Source organism: Corvus kubaryi, unplaced genomic scaffold (assembly GCF_017639235.1).
Source record: "Corvus kubaryi isolate FWS band 111438036 unplaced genomic scaffold, C.kubaryi_AGA036_p1.0 137, whole genome shotgun sequence".
Lineage (NCBI taxonomy): Eukaryota > Metazoa > Chordata > Aves > Passeriformes > Corvidae > Corvus > Corvus kubaryi.
In genome coordinates this window covers 5,238,136-5,259,125 of record NW_024580671.1, presented here as the reverse complement: position 1 = coordinate 5,259,125, position 20,990 = coordinate 5,238,136, and the positions used below count along the sequence as shown (strand labels likewise).

General features: G+C 38.1%; 1 protein-coding gene across 6 annotated transcripts in view; it reads left to right on the top strand.

Moving 5' to 3' along the window:
- Window positions 1-20,990, top strand: part of SYT1 (synaptotagmin 1) — a 337,561-nt gene that overhangs the window by 76,963 nt on the left and 239,608 nt on the right. For all 6 annotated transcript variants that reach the window (XM_042017689.1, XM_042017690.1, XM_042017687.1 and 3 more), the window contains exon 2: window positions 4,694-4,784. The gene's annotated coding sequence lies outside the window, so the exon portion shown is untranslated. The remainder of the gene's footprint in view (window positions 1-4,693; window positions 4,785-20,990) is intronic.

Here is a 20,990-nt window from a genome sequence, read left to right as displayed (position 1 = left end):
ATAACAGCCAATATTTAGAAGATGAGAGGGAGATCTGATAAAAGTAGTACAGGCTGGAATGATGTCTGTATTCAGTTCTTATTTAAGCCATTCATCATGTAACAAAGTCTTCATAACATTGCTTGGGTTGAAGCTTAAAATTTGTGCTTTGGTGTAATTAACAATCATTTGCAGTAAACTAAAGAGATCATCCAAATCTCTACATATGTTCCCTCATAAATTTAGGTCAAGGCTGACTGAAAGATCTTGCTGGTCTAGATTGGTAAAAGACTTCCGTGGTTGTTTCAGAGTGGAGATAACTTCAGTATGCTTCAGACTGAAAGGAATGTTTTTTGTTTAGTATAGGAGATAAAAAATACAGTCAGAATTCCCTGAAAAAAAAGAGTAAGAAACTATTACTACTGTCTTCCAGAACTAAAAGAGGTTCACAGTTTTGTCAGTTTTGGTCCTTTTTTTTTTTTCTTACCCAAATAATGATGCTCTGGAATTTTTCAGTCTCTATGTTTCTAAATAATCTGAACTTTCAAAAAAGAGAGCCCAGTGCACACACTGGAGAGATACATTTTGAAAACTAATTGAAGGGATTAAAGAATTTGTGAATCTTGTACCTCAGCAGTTTGTGTTGGTAATAAAAATATTTTGCACTACTAAATTGCATTATGAGCACTGAATGTTAGGAGCATGTAATAGTCAAATATGTGGTAGGTGGGCTACAGCTGTAGAATTATCATCAGCAGTGGAAGAGACTACTATACTTATTGACAGGAGAAGAAAAATCAATTAAATAGTTTTCTTCTGAACATTGGTTAAAATTAATTTGTTGACAAGATACTCTTATATTGCAATCCCAGGTAATATCTGTGCTTTCTTTCAAAACATCACATAACATTTTCTATTGAAAAAAAAAACCTCAGTCAGAAAATACACATCCAAAGGCATTTTATCCCAGTCATCTGTGGTAGAGATGGCAGCAAGATGACATTGTAAATTTGCTCAGTTTTATACTTTTTCTCTCTGAATCTGCTTGTTCTTTATAACGTAACTGCAGGCAAGCCCTTAAGCTTGCAGATGTAAATAGCCAGTGTCAGTATGTGTTTCAGGCAGAGCAGAGCTATACCTTCGGCTGAATACCTCTCAAGGTGAGGCTTGAGAGGCCTCATTTTAGCTCATGCTATAGAAATGAGCAATTAATCTTTTCTATGGACAGATTTGGCTTTTTTTCCAGAAAGCAGTGAGAGCAAACTGAATTTATCTTCATCTTGCAGTGTTTCTGGTGGCATCCTTCATAACTTGATCATTGACCTTTCTTAATAAGAAAGCCTTTTCCCATCGTCTTTTACTACCTGCTGCCTTCTTTCTCTCTCTTACTGCATTTCCCCCCAAATGTTCATACTACTGAGGAGGTGTCTGAGAACCAGGCTTTTGATAGAGAAGAACAAGTTCATTAAAAATGTACCACCAGCTTAAGTATGTTTTTATGCAATTAAAAAAGAAAGACATGGCAAAACAAGCAACCCCTACCCCCCCAACTTCCATTTTGTTTGCATTTTGTATCTCCATAGACGACACATACAGGTGTTCCACAGACAGTACCAGTATTCTGGCAAGCTCTCACTTGGGGTCTGTACACCATCACAGTGCTGACAGATGCACTATTATACAGAAATGCAAAAATTATATTTGTATTTCTGTATGTATCCTGCAAAAACCCAAACATTCAAAACTCTCCTTGCTACTCTGTTACAGCTCGCTCAAGCCATCTGCTTGGTTTTCCTGCTGCATTTGGTCTCATTAGTCATGTTCACATGTACTTCAGGCTGCTTAATTTCATTATGCAAAGTATTATGCGCTGTTCATCCAATAAGTGAGAGAGGTTCATCCTGCTCCCTAAGGGACTTGTAAAAAGAAATTTTAAATCTCTAAGAAAACCTAAAAATTCTTGTTGAAACATAGTTCATGCTTCATTGTTACCTGTATTAAAACATACTCAAACTTACTTTATAGGTTTATCTTTTCCTGACTCCCAAATGTTAACTCCTGTCTCCGTAGAAATATTGGCATCTAACTAGGATTTTTCAGCACAGTTAAGATCTCAACACAAAATGACATACCATATTTGAAAGTTTCATTTTTTGGCAGATTTAGGTTTTCTGCCTAGCAGTGAGATTGCCAGTTCTGACAGAATGTGGCCATGCCTGTGAATATTCACTAGAATTAGCGAAATCATAAACCTTTTGGAAAGGAAAAGAATTCAGAGGGAAGAGGGATCTGTTAATGAAACAAAGATGAAAATTCTCCATTTGCAGTCATTGCTGAGTGTGCTCTGGCTTCTCAAAACTCCAGATATGTGATAAACTCATAGCATTCCTATTACCCAATAGATTTTTTGTTGCAAGATGAAAGAGATATAAAAAGAATTTCCCATGAGGGCTTCTGGTACTCCCTCTGTGTGTTATCCCAGCTAGAACTCTGCCGGGACCACAGTGGACAGAAGAGTACCAGAAAATTGGTCAGCACTGAGCTGAGGAGGGAGTGGCCGAGGCAGGATGAGCAAAGGCAGTGGATTAATAGTCAACCTGGATAATGAGAAAGGGCATAAAAATTGGACATGGGATGGGAAACTGGGACTGACTAGACAAAGAGAGTCAGAATTGGCAGGGAGCTATAGAGAAGACAGATTTAATAAGGAATTGGATATCTGGACAGCAGATGTAGAGCTGCCAACATAGCTGCCAGTAGTATCAGCCAGTGATCCTAGCTCGAGAGAACTGGGAATGGTTGAGAAATGAGCCAGGAAGGCAGGAAAATGGAATTCAGTGGGAGTTGTCTTGGATATGTAAGAACTTACAACATATTCTGCATGCTCTGAAGGGGGAAAAAAAAAAGGCAGGTAGAGAGGAAATGAGGATCCATTCTTTGGTGTATAAAATGAGTGGATTTTATTATCTTGAAAAAAATTTCATCATGAAAATAATTTTATTTTAGGAATCTGCTCTGTAGGGTATATGAATTCTAGAGCATTCACAGAATAGGTGGGGTAAACCCTTTAAATTCCTTAAAAAAACAACCTAGGCACTGAATGAGCGTAGCTCCTCACAAAAAATTTGTGACTCAGAGACTGTCACAAAGCCTCAGAAACAGACTGAATTAAACTTTGAGTGCTTGACATTGCAGTGATGTTCTTTTATTAATGTTGTGGTCTGCATCTAATGAGTTTAATTTCACTTTGTTGTTTTGATAAATAAATGTATTCTATCCAGACAGCCACAAGCTACAAAATAATTGTTGACTGTGAAAGCCAGAACATTTTTAACCAGCTTTTCCTGATAGTTATTTCATTAAAACCCTAGGTCCTGGAGTAATTTAAAGGATTTAGTCTTTCTTTCCGTTTCTGATGGAAAAGACAGATTATGTGGAGGTGTAAATTCTTGTGCCCCCTGACTTTGGTGACTGTAAATTCAATGCAATGCACCTTGCTGATACGGACTCTATTCCCTAAAAATTAGACGGCAAATAATAGGTATATATATATTTATAGAAAATTCCATCACTTTTATGGTATTGATTTCTTAATACTTAAACTGGTGAAAAATGAAAGCTTCCAATGCATTTAAAATAATTTTAATGAATTTTTGATTTCATGCAGCGCTTTTGTTGTTTAAAAAAAGTCTTTATTTGTAATTCTACATTTTTAAATATTGTCAAGTCTGACCAAATCAAATACTGATACTACTTCCTTCTAAGGAAAATAATCAAAAGTGCTATATATAAGATATAGGGACTGAGGACAGGCTTTATGGGGTGCGATTCAGGTACTGGGCAAGGATTCAAGGCATTTAAGACTGAGAAGGATCCTTAAACCAGACTTGTGTGACTTTCAGCATATTGTTTAATATTTGTGTACCTTAGCTTTCATCTGTAGAACAAATATGTTGATATAGCTTTACTCCTATCCTTTACTGTCTCAGGGATTTGATTTATAAAAATCCTAAAAATCTCTAACAGTCTTGTTCAAACAACTTCCAGCACAGTGAGCATTTAGTCTTAACTGGAGCTTCTAGTTATAGCTGTGGGGAAAAAGTCATGTGAATTCCTTTGATTTACCAGAATAGGAGACTCTATAGAAGGAAAATAGAAGAGCAGAGAAGGAAAAAATATCTAGTATAATCTGAATAGCTCTAGGACATTGTTTTGAGTCTAAGAATGAATTGACAGATGTCGCTTTTGCCCCTTAATCCAAACTGTTCTGAAATTGTCTGTTTGTGTATAGAAGTTAAAAAATGTTCAAGTATAAATCCGTGTCTTTCCAATATCATATGAATTCACTGAGCATGCCAAGTTAAGGAATCTTGTGGGTTACAGCAGTAGAAAAATATGATATGAGATCACTACCATTCACTTTACTTGGCTCACTGATGAAATATACAGAAATATATAATATTGGAGCACACTAAGAAAACAGTCCAAATCAGTCTATGATGAAGAAATCTTGTCCACATATTTTTTTTTCTGTGTCTCTTAATAGTCTGATTAAACCTCATGATAATCAGCTATGGGCAATCAGCTGAAAGGCAGTGAACAAACCAAGTATAATTCAAGGAGTTTTTAAGCAGCAGTTGTTCATGGGGAAAGATGGAAAATACTGCGCTCTAGGTACTGGCAAGTGTTTAAATGGAATGTCTTTCTTTTAAAGGGAGAAAAGGGATATTTTTCTGAACCGTGAAGAAGAAGAGCCTTCATTCAAGATTCCCCTGGGAACGCTGCATTGATGCCAATAATATAAGGTATTTTAAACAAACAAGATTCTGTTACTTTCTATAACCTATTAAATGCTTTAATCCATGGCTCTTTCCAAGAATTAAAATGAAGATGGTAAAGAAATTAAAGAAATAACTTTTTCTGATGCAAAGTCTGTTAGGTTAATGAACATGTAATTTTGTGGTAATTCATGATATTTCATTCTGACATTAAAGATTAAAAAAATCCAGCTGATTTGCATTTGTTGTTCAGCTAGTAGTTGCATTCTTTGCCTTCTCTCACCATCAGTTTGTGTTTTATCAAATCCCAAGCTGTCGTGGTTCATTATCCATAGATGATCTTGAGCAGCCTTGCATCACAAAAAAATATGCTGTGGCATCTGCCATTGTGCAACACTAAACAGATCACTTCTGAGTAAGGTTTGGCTTTGATTAGTACATTCAGTAGTGTGTGTCCTTATATTTTTGCCTGAGTATCTTATGCAATGTAGCTGCATATAATAAGGTACTGTGATTTTTCAGGTTGCAGGTAGAATGTCTGCCGTGCCTTTTTAGCTAATGAGTTCCGTTTGAGTTAATGCTTGTACACCTCAGTCTCCACCAGGCAGTCCTATTGCTTCTGTAGTCATTTCATAAAATTCAGTACCAGTGATGTAGACAGCACAGTGAAATTAGGAGCTGTGATTACAGTATCAGGCTTGCGTTCTAGACCCTTTTCTGATTTTAGGAGCCAAAAATGAAATTTATGTCACAATTGTATTAACAGAGTAATAACATCCAGGTATAAATATATTTAATAAGGAAGTCTTTATTTCCTGCAATGTACTTACACTGGTGAAAAGACTCTTCATTTTTGAAAGACAGGAGTTAGACTCGATGATCCTGATGGGTCCCTTCCAGTTCAGCATATTCTGTGATTCTATCAAAAATATTTAATCTTCTAATTCCCCTGAATCTGTTCCTGTTCCACCAAAACTTGCAAATAAATTTTGATTGAAGTAGTAGTGTGTTCATCACAGTGATAAAATTAATTTCCATCTCTGTTCACTATCATGAGTATCTCAGTTACAGGCAGTTTCTTCTGAGAATATGAAATACTGTCTTATGAATGTGTCTGGGAGTAAGTCACCAATGTTATAACTCAAACTAATTTAAATGAAAGCAAATGTTTTGGGATTTGAAAGTTGAATTTCCATTTGAACAATAGCTTCAAGGGCTTGCATGCACATTTGACTGTCTTGTGCCCTGAAGAGTATTGCTACTAAAGAGATTATCCACATAGACCAATGAGCTTACAATAAGGTTCACAGGAATGTGAAATAGAATAAAGTTGTCTGTAAGGTAAATATGAAGTGGAAAAAGCAAATTAAAGCAAAAACAGAATGTGAATGAAACTGGGAGAATTTTTAAAAATCTGTATCAGTAACCTAAGGATGCCACAAAACCTGAGGGTGTCGTGCACAAATCCGAATTAGAAATGCTTCTTAATTTGTCACCTGAGTTACAAAATTTGTTTGGTAGGTCTCCTATTGTGCTGATGTCTATATAATATACTACAAATTGGGTTAAAGGGGTTACTGTCATAAGCAGAGGTTAAAGGGGTTACTGTCATAAGCAGAGTGAGTAGGAAATGCCTTCTGCAACTTCTTGAGTATGAGGAAGTGTTTACTGAAACAAAAAAAATTGGAAATTGTGAAGTGTTACAAGGAGTCTTCCTACTTAAAAACACCATTATACTGGCAGAAATATTCCTTTATGTGTTTTAGATGCAATTTCCCTTTAATACTACTTTTCATTTAGAAATCCTTATGGTGTGTTGATTTTGGTGGTATTTTTCGCTTTGGAGGTATTTTTTGCTTGATAGTAACAGGGATGAAAGCAGTTCTCCTCTCACAGGAGCTATTACTTCCAGTGTAGTTGCTTTGAACATTCTAAAAAGGCAGAATGGTGCTCAGGCCAGCTGAGGGAATCTCCACAGAGCACAGGGGAAGGCAGTAAATAGTACAGATACAGTATCAGGAGGCCCCAGACCAACCAGTCTCAATGGTCTGACCCTTTTAAATTCAAGATACCATGCCAGTTGATAGTATGGTAAAACTCTCATGAGTTTTTTCCCATTTTCTTGCCCTAGAAGTGTTTAGTTTTTAGCCCATTTCTGAAAAACAAGGAGCCCTGGAATCCTGGGACTGTTCAAGAAATTAGGACTAAGGTACTGTTGCAATGAACACCAAAATTATAGGCAAACAAAGGTTGATAGACTGTAAACCTGCCTCTAAAAATAGAATTATTTCAAAAATTTCCTAGTACTGTGTTTTTACCTCCTTTTTTTCTAAACTAACACGTCGTTTAATTTCTCTTTTGGGATCCAACTTTCCACTGCTAAGTTGAAATCCCTAGGCTGTAGATGGATACATCTTGCCTCCTTTGACCATTGCCTTCTTAAAGGTAAACCATTAAGCAATGGTTTGTTACAATTGCAATAGAATGTTGCATAGATGTAAGGTGCAATTGTTACAATTGCAATGGAATGTTACATAGATGTAAGGTGCATGCATCCATTAAAACCAGGGAGAACAATGCATGCAAAAATTACTTTAATCAATGTGTTGAATTTTATGTAACCCTGTATAACCTCCTTAGCTGAAAGTAAATTTAACTATTTTATACTGGCAACATAGGCTGCAATGAGATTTATGGGCTTGGACAATTCAGGATGAATCAGCTACACCAAAGACTTCGTCGGAGAAAATAAAATTTCACAAAATAGTACAGTCACGTTCAGATTTTACTCTTCCTGAAAGAAAGAGAATAAAACTGCTGGTGCAAAAAAAGGCCTCTTTCTTCCCACAGCGCTGCACTTACTGTGCTACAGTCTAAACCAGCAGCAATTATACATAAGCTGTTAAACAACATGAGAACAATCAGACAGTTGGCTCACTGAGCCAGAGGTGGTACTTGGAGCCCTTGCTGTTTATCCCAGTCAATCTCAGCATCAGTAATGGTCAGAAACCAAACGCTCATTCTCCTGCATATGTTTATGTGGCGGGGGGAACATGACTTTTCTTTCCTTTTTGGCAGGCAAAAAAGAAACTAAAACTACTTAGGAAAATAATAGATTTATAGGGAAAGTATGCACCTACAAGTGCACACCATATCTGGGAAGAAAATTGGGGTTTTTAACTGACTGGTAAAAGCCCCACTAGATGACTATAGGATGAGGCCAAGAAGCTGGGAAAATTCAAAACCGTTCTGAATTTACAGGGCAGTGAGAGTTGTAACAGTGGGGTTCTGCAGGGCTCCATCCTGGGCCCAGTTTTCTTCAACATCTTCATTAATGACTTGGACACAAAGGAATACTAAATAAGTTTGCTGACAACACTGAATTGGGAGGAGCTGTCAACTCCCTTGGGAGTAGAGGGGCCCTACAGAGAGACCTTGACCAATCACCAACCATAATGAAGTTAAACAAGGGCAAGTGCAGGATCCAGTAGCTGGGATGGGGCAACCCTGGCTTTACAGACAGACTGGGGAATGAGATGCTGGAAAGCAATGCCATGGAAAAGGACCTGGCAAGTTCATGAGTCAGCAGTGCCCTGGCAGCCAGGAGGACGAGCCCTGTCCTGGGTGCATCAGGCACAGCATCGCCAGCCGGGCAAGGGAGGGGATTGTCCCGCTCTGCTCTGCACTGGGGCAGCCTCACCTCAAGTGCTGGGGGCAGTTTTGGGTGCCACAATATAAAAAAGACATGAAGCTATTAGAAAGCATCCAGAGGAGGGCAACAAGGATGATGAAGGGTCTGGAGGGGATGCTGTATGAAGAGCAGCTGAGGTCACTTGGTTTGTTCAGCCTGGAGTAGAGGAGACCAAGGGGAGACCTCATCATGGTTTTCAACATCTTCACGAGGGAAGACAGAGGGCTAGGTACAGATCTCGTCACACTCATGACCAGTGACAGGACCCAAGGGAATGGCCTGAAGTTGTGTCAGGAGAGGTTTAGGTTGGATATCAGGAAAAAGCTTTTTACCCAGAGTGGCATTGGGCGCTGGAACAGATTCCCTAGGGGAGTGGTCACAGCACCAAGCGTGACAGAATTCAAGAAACATTTGGACAATGCTTTAGACACATGGTGTGATTCTTGGGGTCAGGAGTTGGAAGGGTCCAACTCAAGTTGGGTGCCTTCCAACTCAGCATATTCTATGATTCTATGAGTAAATTATTGCAAGATTTTAGGAGGAAGAAAAAAACCCCGCATGTAAGGCAAAATAAATGGATAAGTGGGTAGGGTGTTCTTTCATGGAATGAATTATGTTACAGATAACTACTGCAGGAGGTCACACACATTTGTTAAATGATTGACCTTCTCATTTGTCACAAAGAGGATACCAGATTGGTAGACCATAAATTTAGATTGGTTCAGAAAGTCCTCTGGTCCTGTTGCAGGTTTGGTCAAGCAATGTCAAAAAAATTTTGTTACAAATTGACTCAAAAAAAACCCAGTGGGATATTTCTGACTATCTTTACATCTGAATAAATCAGGATGGACATTTTAAGAAACCCCAGTGTGAAGCTAGGGGAACAGCTATGATCCAAGTCTCATAAGCATAGTTATTTTCTGAGGTACATTGAAATCATGAACCTGAAGCACTCCAAGGGTGTAGTTTCATGGTAGCGTTTTTGCTGAAAGTGATGATCTTATGCTCCCTTTTTGTTCCAGCACTAAAAATGAACAGTACTTTTCAGCCAGATAAGCGTCACAAGAAAATAGTGCAGTGATGTGCATGTGAAAAGTAGGGCAGGATCTCTTCTCTTTTGGCAGTAGCAAAGCCTTAAATCAGTTTAAGCAGCTTTTGAAACCACTCCAGAACTTTGAGCCTTCACAGAAAGGTGGCTGGGGGCAGCAGGTGGTGTAACCAGCATATACTTTCTGTGCAGCAAGTGTTGCTCACCTCACTATTAGCAGGTGTGCTTAGCATTGTAATGAATAACGAACTTTGGTCACTTTTATATAATTGGACTACCTAAATTTGTAAAATTTGGTTCCCAAATTTGATTCCCAAGTGGGGTGGGCTGACCTCAGCTGGCTGCCAGGCTCCCACCCAGCTGCTCTCTCACTCCATGTGTCTCAAGATAAGGGCAGGGATAGCACTTGCTTAACAGACAAAACAGACTTGACTTGAGGAAGATTAATTTATTGCTGATTAAAATGGATTTGTATGATGAGAAACAAGGACAAAACCTAAAACACCTTCTCCCCTTGTTCCTAGGCTCAATTTCACTCCTTCATTCCCAACTCTTTGCTTGCCCCCACTGAGCAGTGCTGGGAGGTGGGAAGTGAGGTTTGTGTCCAGTTTATAACAGCTGGTCCCTGTCACTCCTTACGCCTCACCCTTTTCCCTTTGTCTAACATGGGGACCTCCAGAGGCTGCAAGGGAGTCTGCGTGATCATGGTCCCCACCGTGGGCTGCAGGGGAATCTCTGCTTCAGCCCCTGGGGCTCCTCCTCCCCCTCCTACTTTTCCCACTTTGGTGTGCACAGGGCTGTTTCTCACTTTCCCCCTTCACTTCTCACTGCTGGGCAGTGGTTTTGCACCATCTTAAATACATTTCCCAGAGGTATTCCCAGGGGGTTTTGTCCCCACCTCAGCTGTGGGCTCAGCTGTGTCCTGTGGTGGGTGCAGTGAGCCGTCTGGAACCTGCTGTGACCAGCCTGGGGCAGACCCAGCCTCTCCTCACAGTGCCCTTCAGCCTCTGCTGCCAGTGCCAGGACAGCAGTGCCCCAGACACCACAGTGCCTCTGAAACAGTTTGAGCAGCCAAGGAGAGTAAAGGTCGTTTTCTTGGGATAGTCTGGAAAACTTGAGGGTTTTTCCTAACCTCATCTCACAGTAAGTGAGCAAGTTTTGCGTAATCCTTTGTGGGTGGCATTGAAAAAAAAAATATTAAAATTACATTCCTTTCCTTAAAATGTTAAAAAATATTTGCCTTCTGTATCACTGTGAATACAAAATTTTTATGTCCTGCTTGTGCAGAACATGTTAGAGAACAGACCCAGCCCATGCTGGGGCAGGCTCCCAGTGGGTGTCCAGGTCTTCAGCTGGAGTCAGGCAGACCTGCTGCGTCCCTTCCAGTGCCTGCCTCTGCTTTTGGGGCTTCCTGTTCTCTGCACCCTTGGTTAGGACACTGTCCTGAGATAAATACATCCTCTGCTTTCCCCCCGCTATTTCTTTATACAGATTCCTGCTTTAGTATCTATAAATTCTGTTTGTTGGTATCAGAATAGTGGTGGCCCAGTCAGAGCGATACTTTGTCCTTCACGATGTGACAAACTGCTTGGAACTGTTGGCACAAACAACTGGTTTGTTTTGTTCTCACATTAAAAGAAGATGCGATATGAAACCTTATGTATTTTAAAAATAAAAATTCTTATCTGTGTCTGACAGATCTCATCACCTTGAGAGGTCCAAAATTTGTGATTCTCTGTAAAATTTAATTATCTGGCACTTTCCAACAACAGCTTGTCTGCTACTGACATGTAGAATTGCATTTTGTTCAAACATCTTTTGTGTGTGTCTTCTTGATATTGATAACGGTGACTTGTGGTAATGCTTATCTCTTTTTGATTCTGAAAATGTAATAAAGAAGAAAAATACAAAGTAATAGCTAAATACATTAGTTAGGCAGACATCCATCAAATCTTTGTATCAGACTTAGCTTTTCAGATACCTCAAGAAACAGAGACTATAAAAGCAGCTGTAGTATGGCAAACGTGCCCACAAAACCAAATAAATCATTGGCCAAACAGGGAATGAGCCAAGACAGACCTTTCTTGTTCATTGATGAGTTTCTTTGTTCCCTTTTCGAGTTAACTTTTCTGAACAAATTGTTACTTAGTAATTCGCATTAGTAATGGCAATAATTGAGCATAATTAGTCTCTTCGTAGCTACGGTAATTGGACTCTTCAACATGCATGTATCTTGTGTCCAGTGCCCAAATTCTGAGGAATGTGAGTGGGGTAGGAAGTCACTGAAAAGTGGGAAAATAGTCTTAATAACATATTGTATACAGATAAGAGTAGTCATTTAGAAAAAAGCATAGAATTACAAACACATAGAACTTCATTTCATTAGTAGAAGAAATCCCATCGTTAAAGAACTAGTAATATAAATACATGCAACTGTAGGGATAACTCTTGATTTGTAGTTTCCAGTTTAAATGACTGAAAATAGTGGATATTTATATATGTAAACATATACATGACTTTGATCTGTACTTATGAATAATGAAATGGACAGATGTACATATTGGGGGTATTTGGGATATATTGTAGAAAAACAGGAAAATGTGATGGTATTTTTCAGTATATGCAGAGGTCTATTTGTACAATGTTTGCAAGACACAAATTTTTTTGACATGTATTTCTTGATTGTAAATTGCTATATGTGCACAATGATTCTGTAATGAGGCTTTGACTTTGTAACCCTTGGTCTGAGCAGCCAGGTTCAGTGCTGACTGAAGACTGAATGCAGAACCCTGCATGTTTTGTTGGCAGGGTATCTGGTTTGATGAGAAGTACAGTGGCAGTCTGCTTTATATTGTGGGAAAATTAAAAGTATTTTTAGCTTTTATTATAGGCTGTAAATAAGCTTTGATAGTAGTAAACAAGTTTCAACTATGCTGTGTGACACAGAAGAGTGTGCACTGTTACAGTGGGGATACTGTAACACGTCTATATCAAACTAGGAGTCCCGTGGAAGGGAAATATCTGTGGACAGATTCTTGGTAGATGTTTCAGAGATGTTTATTTCTCCAGCCGCATGGCCGGGGCTCTGCCGAGGAGCTGTGGCAATCACGGGACCCGAGGGTCCTTCCCGGGCAGGGGAACACAAAACAACCAAAGGGGAACGAGGCTGAGCAGGAGCAGGGAAACCCCGTGCCTCCCCTCAGGGCCCCTCTCCCAGGGCTCCATGGCAGGGGGGGAGACCCCAACAGTGCACAGTGTGGCCTGCTTCTTAGGAGAAGCCCAGATAGAAGCCAAGATTTCCTGAGCTCATCATATAATTCTTTAAGAGCTTGTATTAAAGAAAAAGCAAGGTGGGAGCAGCTGTGTGAAAACCATATCCCTGATAATCAAATCACAGTTGAGGAAGATATGTACTGACTGATGAGGGATTGTATATTTTCTCTAGGCAGAGGAAGCTCATATTGAGTAGCTAAGGCTGTTGTATTTCAGTTCCCAGACCAGATCCTGCTAGTGTGGTGAGTTCCAAGTCAGCTGTTACAGGATTGTCAACCTGGAACCTCCTGAGCAAAGCACATGAGGCTGTGCAGCTAGAGCTACAGTAAAAAGCTTTAAAACAAACAGCTATCACTCTTCATATACCCTGTACAGGTCCAAGAGAGAACACGTCATGCACACTGCCCTGTGCTTCTTTCGTGTATGCATGCATGAGGATGGATAGGTGGATCAGTTGTGGAGAGTGTCAACATAGCCACCAGGTGGAACAATCAAGGACTTCTGGTATATTGGCTTTTGTAAATAAGGTTTAAAGGCTGCTGGAATAGTACTAAAAAAGTTACAGAGGGAGCAGGCGGAGATAGGAGAGAGCTTCCATCCTGTCATGCTGTTACCTCTCTGTTAGGAACAAATGGCTGCCGTGAAATGGGATCCCTTTCCATTTTGTAACCCTGAATGGCTTTTAAAAAAATGTTGCTATTGTGGAGAAATGACATGCATAAAGGTAGAGAATGCAGCTCTACTTTTCAGGGACAGAGGAAGAAACGGATGACAGCACTTGGACATCCTTAGAGTATGTGATTAGTTTTGGCAGGGAAGATGCAAGCTAGCTTTAGTGAATTTCGTGAAAGACAGCTGTTGCTATTTTTGTTTGACATCAGAAGTCTAACCTGTATCAGTTAGAATTTCCTTGTACTGCAGCAAATAGCAACAGTTAAATAAGATTGGCAAATTGTTTCAGCACAAACTAGTTATATGTGAGTATTGGCTGCAAAATTTCATTCCAATGCTGCAAAACTATATGTAATGCGTATACAAGGGTAGGCTGGACATACTTGTAAGCTCAAACTAATTTTGTAAATAAATGGTTTACAGCACAGTAACGTACAGATTTTTAAAAAAATCTTTTCAATCTCTCTCTTTCTCTCTCTCTCGTGTGTGCTGCTGCTTCTTTTTTCACTAGCAACCACATAGTTATTTCTAGATTAATACATTCCCCGTATTTGCTGCTGAAAGATGGATAGATTTGGACCATACTGTAGCAAACAGTGTTTTAAAATGCCTATTTTGTTGTTGCTTGTAAATGACATGAAAGCAACCAACCTTGCAAGTCTCTGTCCCGTCTTTATGTGAAGAATGTTATCTAATAAATGTGAGAAACATATATTCATGCTGTAGGTTTATAATGCAGCCTCATGCTTATGGCTCTTCAGGTGTGTTTGTTCTTGAGCAGCACACAGATGATGCCAACCCATCAGTTATTCAGTCAGTTTGGTGTCTGTGAGTCAGCTGCTTCTGATATATTGTTTGAAATAGGAAAGAAATGAAAAACATCATTTTGAGTTCGGTAATTTTTACATTAACTTCTTCATCCTGCTCTATTCCATGTTTGTATAAGACTTCACTTCCTATTGTGTATAGCAGAGTGCAATTTGATACCGTTTGAAAACCTCTTTAAATGCTGTTTTGTCAACAATGACGTAGGATATGCTATTAATCCAGCTTTTGTAAAAAATATGTTCTTGAGATCAAAAGTTAGCAGTGGCACAGTAGCAGTGGTACAGTGAATAAACTGGTTTTAGTAAAATGAAAGCCAATTCAAACACTTTGTCCATAGAAAATCTGAAGAAGTAAACTGTTTGAGCCTAGAGCTGTGTAAGTGTTAAGGCCACATTCAGCCACTTAGGGGATCACCTCCTCCCAGCTGCATTGTGGTAGCAGAACTCAGCAGCCCTTCCTGGCCTTTCGTACCACATTTTGAGTGTACAGGTGTCTGGTGGGGGATCTTCTACATGACCTGTGTCTAAGGATATTCTTTTTAATTATAAATTACCTGATGGTGTATTTTTTGGATTGCAAACTCTTTACGGGGGCAGGGGGAAGGGTGTTTTACTTGTATGTGAGCAATTTCCAGTGAAATACAGGAATTCCTTTCTCTTTTTGAATACAGGTTAGCAGTGGTTGATTGTGTTTCACATAAGCATCACAGTCAGCCCTTCTGATCTGTCCTGAAGTTTACCAAGAGGGATATATGTCTACAAGTTTGTACCATAAAACCATCCAAAAGCAGTTTTCTTAATCAAATTCAAGTGTTGTGTACAGATGTTGTGAAAGGACGCCACCTTGAAATAAAGATTGTAGCCCACCTGAGAGTTGTTGAGGTAACTTTTGCATGTTATGTTGATTTTAGTGGAACAATTTGTGAGTTAATATGCTAGCCAAACACACTAGTCACTGTCAGCAACTAATGGACTCAGTGCTTGGCTAGGAGTAGAGATAAATCTGAATCTAGTTAAAATTACAACATGATGTTCATTAGCTTCAGCCAGGGTAATTCCTGAGATAAAGTGTTGCTATCACCCAACATGTTAAATAAGCACTTGGACTAAGCAGATGGTGGGCAGAGATCAACAACTTTCCATTAAACAGTAGGTAATTTCTCAGTAGGAAATTACTCACATTCCCAAAAAGGGTCATGTACCAAATTTCTTATACTGGCTTATAGTTATAGGAAATCTCCTGATCAAGTGTTTGTGCTGTAGAAAGATGAAGAGGCATAAAACCTTATGGACATTTTGAAGAGTGATCTTTTATATTCTGGGATACCTCAACACTTCACTGTGCTGGCTGCTGCATACGGAAGTTTGCACTGAAGTTTGCCACTAACTTATTTGTATGATGAATGTTTCTCAGTATTACAGCAAAACTCTACTCTTGCAAAATAGCACCCTTACATATAGTATTAAGTCTATAGAAGATTGACTACTTCATATATTTATGTCTCCTTACATAGGATTTTGTGCGAATAAGGTGTAATGGTTAAGGATGTAGATATGGAGACATTACTTGGCCTTTTTGATTACCTGTTGTATAAAATCTTCTACATAACTTGAGAAAAAAATCCATTATGTTTGCTTTTCATTTAGCCATATCATGGCCTATTTTTGGATTTAAAGCAGAAATGTCAAAGTTGAGAGTTGTTTTCCCAACATTTTCAGCTTAGTTGTTTCAAGTTTCCATGCTGTATTTTTGCTTGTTATGTATTTTAAGCATAATTTAGCAGTTCCTGGTTATACTTCTGCTAATCTGTAATATTACAGTGGATTGCAGGGAGGTGACTTGAGAAGGAATGGGTTTCTGTCTTGAACCTCCTGATAGATGGTATCTTCCTTGAGTACGTTATGTCCAACCTGTTCATTTGACTTAGCCTGTTTTTGATTTACCACAATACATTGGTGTTAAAAACTGTTTAACATTTCAGGAGTTGGTTGATTGGCATATCAGTTGTCCTTGCCTTGAGGGTAGGAGAAACTATCTGAAGAGCAGGGTGGAGTGCTGGAGGTGATTATACTTTCTGCCCTTCAGTTTTTCTATCTAGCCATCACAAGAGTGTGGAACTGCATAAGACTTCCTGAATTTTTAAACACAAATGGTTGCTTATGTCTGTGAACATTCCTGTCTTGATTTGATAGTATCTTTTCCTACCCAACACAGTAATTTCAAGAAAAATAGCCAAAAGTGTTTGATATAATGAGAGACGAATGAGGGGTGAGAAAAAGTGGATTATTATAATAGATAAATAATAGATCATTATTCTTACCTGAGGCTTTTTTTATATCTCTATATAGGATAGATATAGATGGGTCTAGACAGTGCCTCTACATGTTAGCACTCCTTTCTGGCAACCAGTTTCTAGTCTGCTTCACTTGTAGGTACTAATGAAAAATATATAATTGTGAATTGCTGTGAGAATGTATTTTAATATTAAAAAGGAAATAAAAATAACCTTAAGATAACAATATAATTTTTTTCTCTCATTAATTGAAATTTACCTTATAAAAATTTTTCTTTTTTTATGTTTTGGTTTTTTGTTTTGTTTTTCAACCAAAGTATAGTTGCCTTGGTTTTTTTCTTTTTTCTTTCTTTCTTTCTTTTTTTTTTTGAGGAGGGAGACTTTTATTCATTTTTCCCTGTAGAGACAAAACTTTTGTCTGTGTATGGTAAAGTCTTACTCAGCCTTCCTTACCTCTTGAGTATTTGTGCAGTACCAAATACACCCCTGAACAAGCAGATGCAAAAACATCCATTAATTACTTCAGGCTAGTGTTAGAAGGTTGCTTATGTTGGAGTATCATTAACTTACAAGTGGAATTTCATATTCAGATTGCCTGTAGACTGGGCTCCAATTGCATCAGCCTTCCAGATACCATGTACTTAGATTCACAGGGGATACAATTTACACCAGTCTCTGGTTTAGGGTTTTGCAGGCAAACAACTTAGAAGTCTATGCGTAATGCTTTTATTATAAAATTACCTGATTTGTTTCATTTCTATATGATGTTGAGGTGGAAAGATGAATTTGGCTAATGTGAATTAGTGTCTCTGATTCCGTGAAATGTGGTTCTTTTAAAGAAAATTGTATTAATATGGTTATGTTGGGACTAATAAAGATGTTTGGGAGTAGCTTGAAAGAAGTTACAAATGAAGCACAGAAACAGAAATTATGATTTTGCTAAGACTTATTGAATGTATAATGAAAGACTTGTTGAATGTATAATGAAGAAAAATGATCTAAGGAGTAAATCAGGAGAGACAAGAAGTGGGCAAGAGTTGAGGAGAAGGCAAGAAGATTATGATAACCAAGAGAGAAAGAAGTTAGGACTGGATAGTATTTTTCACTTTGAAGGGATAAAGTTCTCTTTGTTTGATTTTTGTGAAGAAGGAAGAATTCAAGTGAAGGGCAAGAGTTAATACATATCCTGAGCTACTGCGGAAATTTTTCTATTAATAAGGCTAAGCACTGAAGAACAGATATGGGTAAGGATTTAGAGAAGTCAAAGTTTTTCTGGGCTAGCTATACTAAGTTTGAGCTGCTATCAGGCCACTTAGAGTAATGAAGTTGGGAAAGGAAGTTAAACATACCTAAAAGGGAACTGCCTGGTTGCGTAAAAGAGGTGAGCTATTGTTTCACAAATTGCAGCTGAATCCACATAATATTAGCCAGAGATAATATTAAAAGGTAGGAGAGTCTGGTATAATAGAGAAAAGAAACTTAAGAAAAAAGTTGGATGAGTGAAAACTAAACTACAGGCCCACAGAATCTGAAATAGATGTTAAGAAAGGGAGTAATGTGAAAGGCTGTGGAGGTGTTAGGATGGCAAGATTTAAGACTTGGATAAGAATTGATCAGTGTAGTAGAAAACACTGGTAAGGAAAGAACAGGACATGTATTTTATAAGGAGTCTGTAAAATTCTGTTTAAAAGTGCTTCTGAAAGTTAAGGGTTGAAGATAGCACTGTGAGATGAACAGTAGTGATTTACCAAAATACGAATATTGATCTAATATCAATATCCAACTGAGACGGACAAAAGCTCTCTAACAGTTTGGAGGTAGAAAGTGTATGTTTATTTTGGCGCCAGGCACTGCATGGGACAGCTCCCTAAGATGCAGGGCCCTGATATGAGCAAACACAAAGGTTTTTATTACAAAAATTATGAATATTCAAAATACAAGTGCATATTCATAATATTAACACCTCCCATTCTCTGCTTCATATGGAAATGAGCTTAAATGTCATTAAGCATGCATAGTGTGTGTTCTGAATTGAGTCGGTGGTCTTGAATTGGGCCAGTGGTCCCAAAAAGATAAGTATGCTCATCTTCCTCATTTTGACCTTTTCACCTATCTGAACTTTGACAATCCTAATTACTTTAGTGACCTCTAAGTTTCCTCTTGCATGACTTTTGAATAGGTTCCCACCAAGGGAGGAAATCGGTAATTGTCCTTGTTCCTTAGACCAACTTTTCAATGTTTCTGTTCTTCATTCTAAGCACAGCTAAGCAAACATACAAATGAAAGATCATCAATTATTCAGTGATCAATTACTAACATCTTGAAAACTGTTTCAGGTCCAGCTCTCTTAACTATTTTAATTAACTCTAGCTGGGCCCAAATTCCTTCCTATTCTAACTAATTTCAACACAGCTAACCTATAATTAAAATCTTTATATTTCTTTTAAATCTGTGTTTCAGTAGGATGGCAAATGGAGTTGAAAATCCTTTAGAATGTGTATGGACCGGTAATCTCAAATTGGGAGAATCACAGGTTATTGATGAACTGAAAGAAATAGGAGGAATGGATGGAGTCAGGTAGTGTTAAGTATGGTAGTGTGATTATCAAGAAGTAGTAGAGCAAGAGGAAGATGCTTTAGTAAGTAAATACAAAAAGAAATGAAAGAAAAGGCAAAGGAGAGAGGAAGTAAACCTATTGATTTTCTTTCAGTTAAAAGCCTGAGGTACCGAACACGTTGCAAGTAGACATGGTGTGGAAATGTGGAAGTCAAGAAACTACGGATTCACCAACTCCATCGAGGTGCCTTTGGACAGATGCAGGGACTTAACAGCTGTCAAATAGTGACACCAAGTATTTAAGCAGCTGTGAATCCCCTTAACAGTCTTTTCACTGCCTTCATGTGTTCCATTGCTTCTTATGCAACACAGAGGAGTATCATCTTTTTTCCTCTGGTATATTACTTCCTTGTCCATCTTCCTGTTTTAATTCTGCTGTGTTTATAATCTGTACAGTACTATTTCAAGTTCTCTCATACCTCCTATGATCATTTTATTCTTTTTTCAAATACTGAATAGATTCAGAAGTCTTGAAGCCTTTCATCATAAAATAACCTTTTAATCTCCAGATAAGCTTTCCAGGTCTCCCTGCTAAGGAATTTAAATATCCTTGACTCTAGTGTCCTGAACTGCAGGTGACATTTTAAGACTGGTATCTAAGATGTGTCTATAGTTTGCATTTTTGAATTGTTTCGTCTTTTTTTTAGAAACACAAAGTCAACCATTTAGTTTTGTTAACCAGATTTCTATTTCCTTTGTTCCAGCAGCAGTGTTTTCTGACTAACTCAAGTACCAAAACCAACTGCTAGTCGAAGTCATCCATTTCTGCATATGGGTACTCCATTCTGACAGCTGACTGGACAAAAACAAGCTAAAATTAACTAAAACCACCTAACTAGATGTAGTTTACAGCATGAGAGTAAACATCAGTTATTGAAAATTTTAACACCTGAATTCATTATAACTGTTAAATGAATATGCCTTTTGGAAAAGTTTGTCTTCAGAGAAAGAAAAGTTTTGAGCATGAAGAAAAGTGGTCTGTATGTCTATGATGTTGAACAGTTCAATATGTCAAAAGACATTTTCTTGCAATAGGCATATTTAGTTTTTGAAAAAACACTGGCCTGTAACTTACAGAAATTTTGATTATGAGTTGATCAATTTGTTGAGTGAATGATGCTATACATTTCTCTTTTACCATTATTTCCACTTGTAGAATAAGCAAGTTCCATCCATTAAATTTGATCTTTTCTTGAGTCTTGTCTTTAGAAGGTGGCCTTTGTCACATTTTTACCCATTGGAAAGGTAAATGACTAAGTCATTTTTATCTGCTTTGCATTAAGGAAAGCTGAAGCTCAGAGATTAAGCCTTTAAAATCATATATACAGGTATTGCAAAGGTTAAAACCTGGAGAAGTTACATAAAGCCTCTGACACATGGATTTTGTTTAGTGGAACCATTATTTTTCTTGATTTAAAAATAATCTCCTTGTATATGCACCCTTAGACCATAGCAGCCTTTTCAGATAGCTGTTGCACATGAATCTGTACAGATCACCACTACTGCATTTGCTGTGTCACCTTAAAGTGATACACAGGTCTGTGTTGGCCTTGGTTTATTTTCACAAAATGTGAACACTTTCTGTCTTAAACATGCTACTATCATCTCAGCATTTTCCTGTTCTGCTTAGTCTTCCTCATTCTGGCAGTATTTTCTTTAAAGTATTTTGTTTTACAGACTATATTCACAAATTTTATTTAATCCATTTTAGCCAATTTTTAATGTATTACTATGAATGGTACATAAAAATGTTCCATTGCATTAGAGTGTTCTAAGCCCAAGGCTATGCTAAGGAAGGGGTTCTATTAGCTA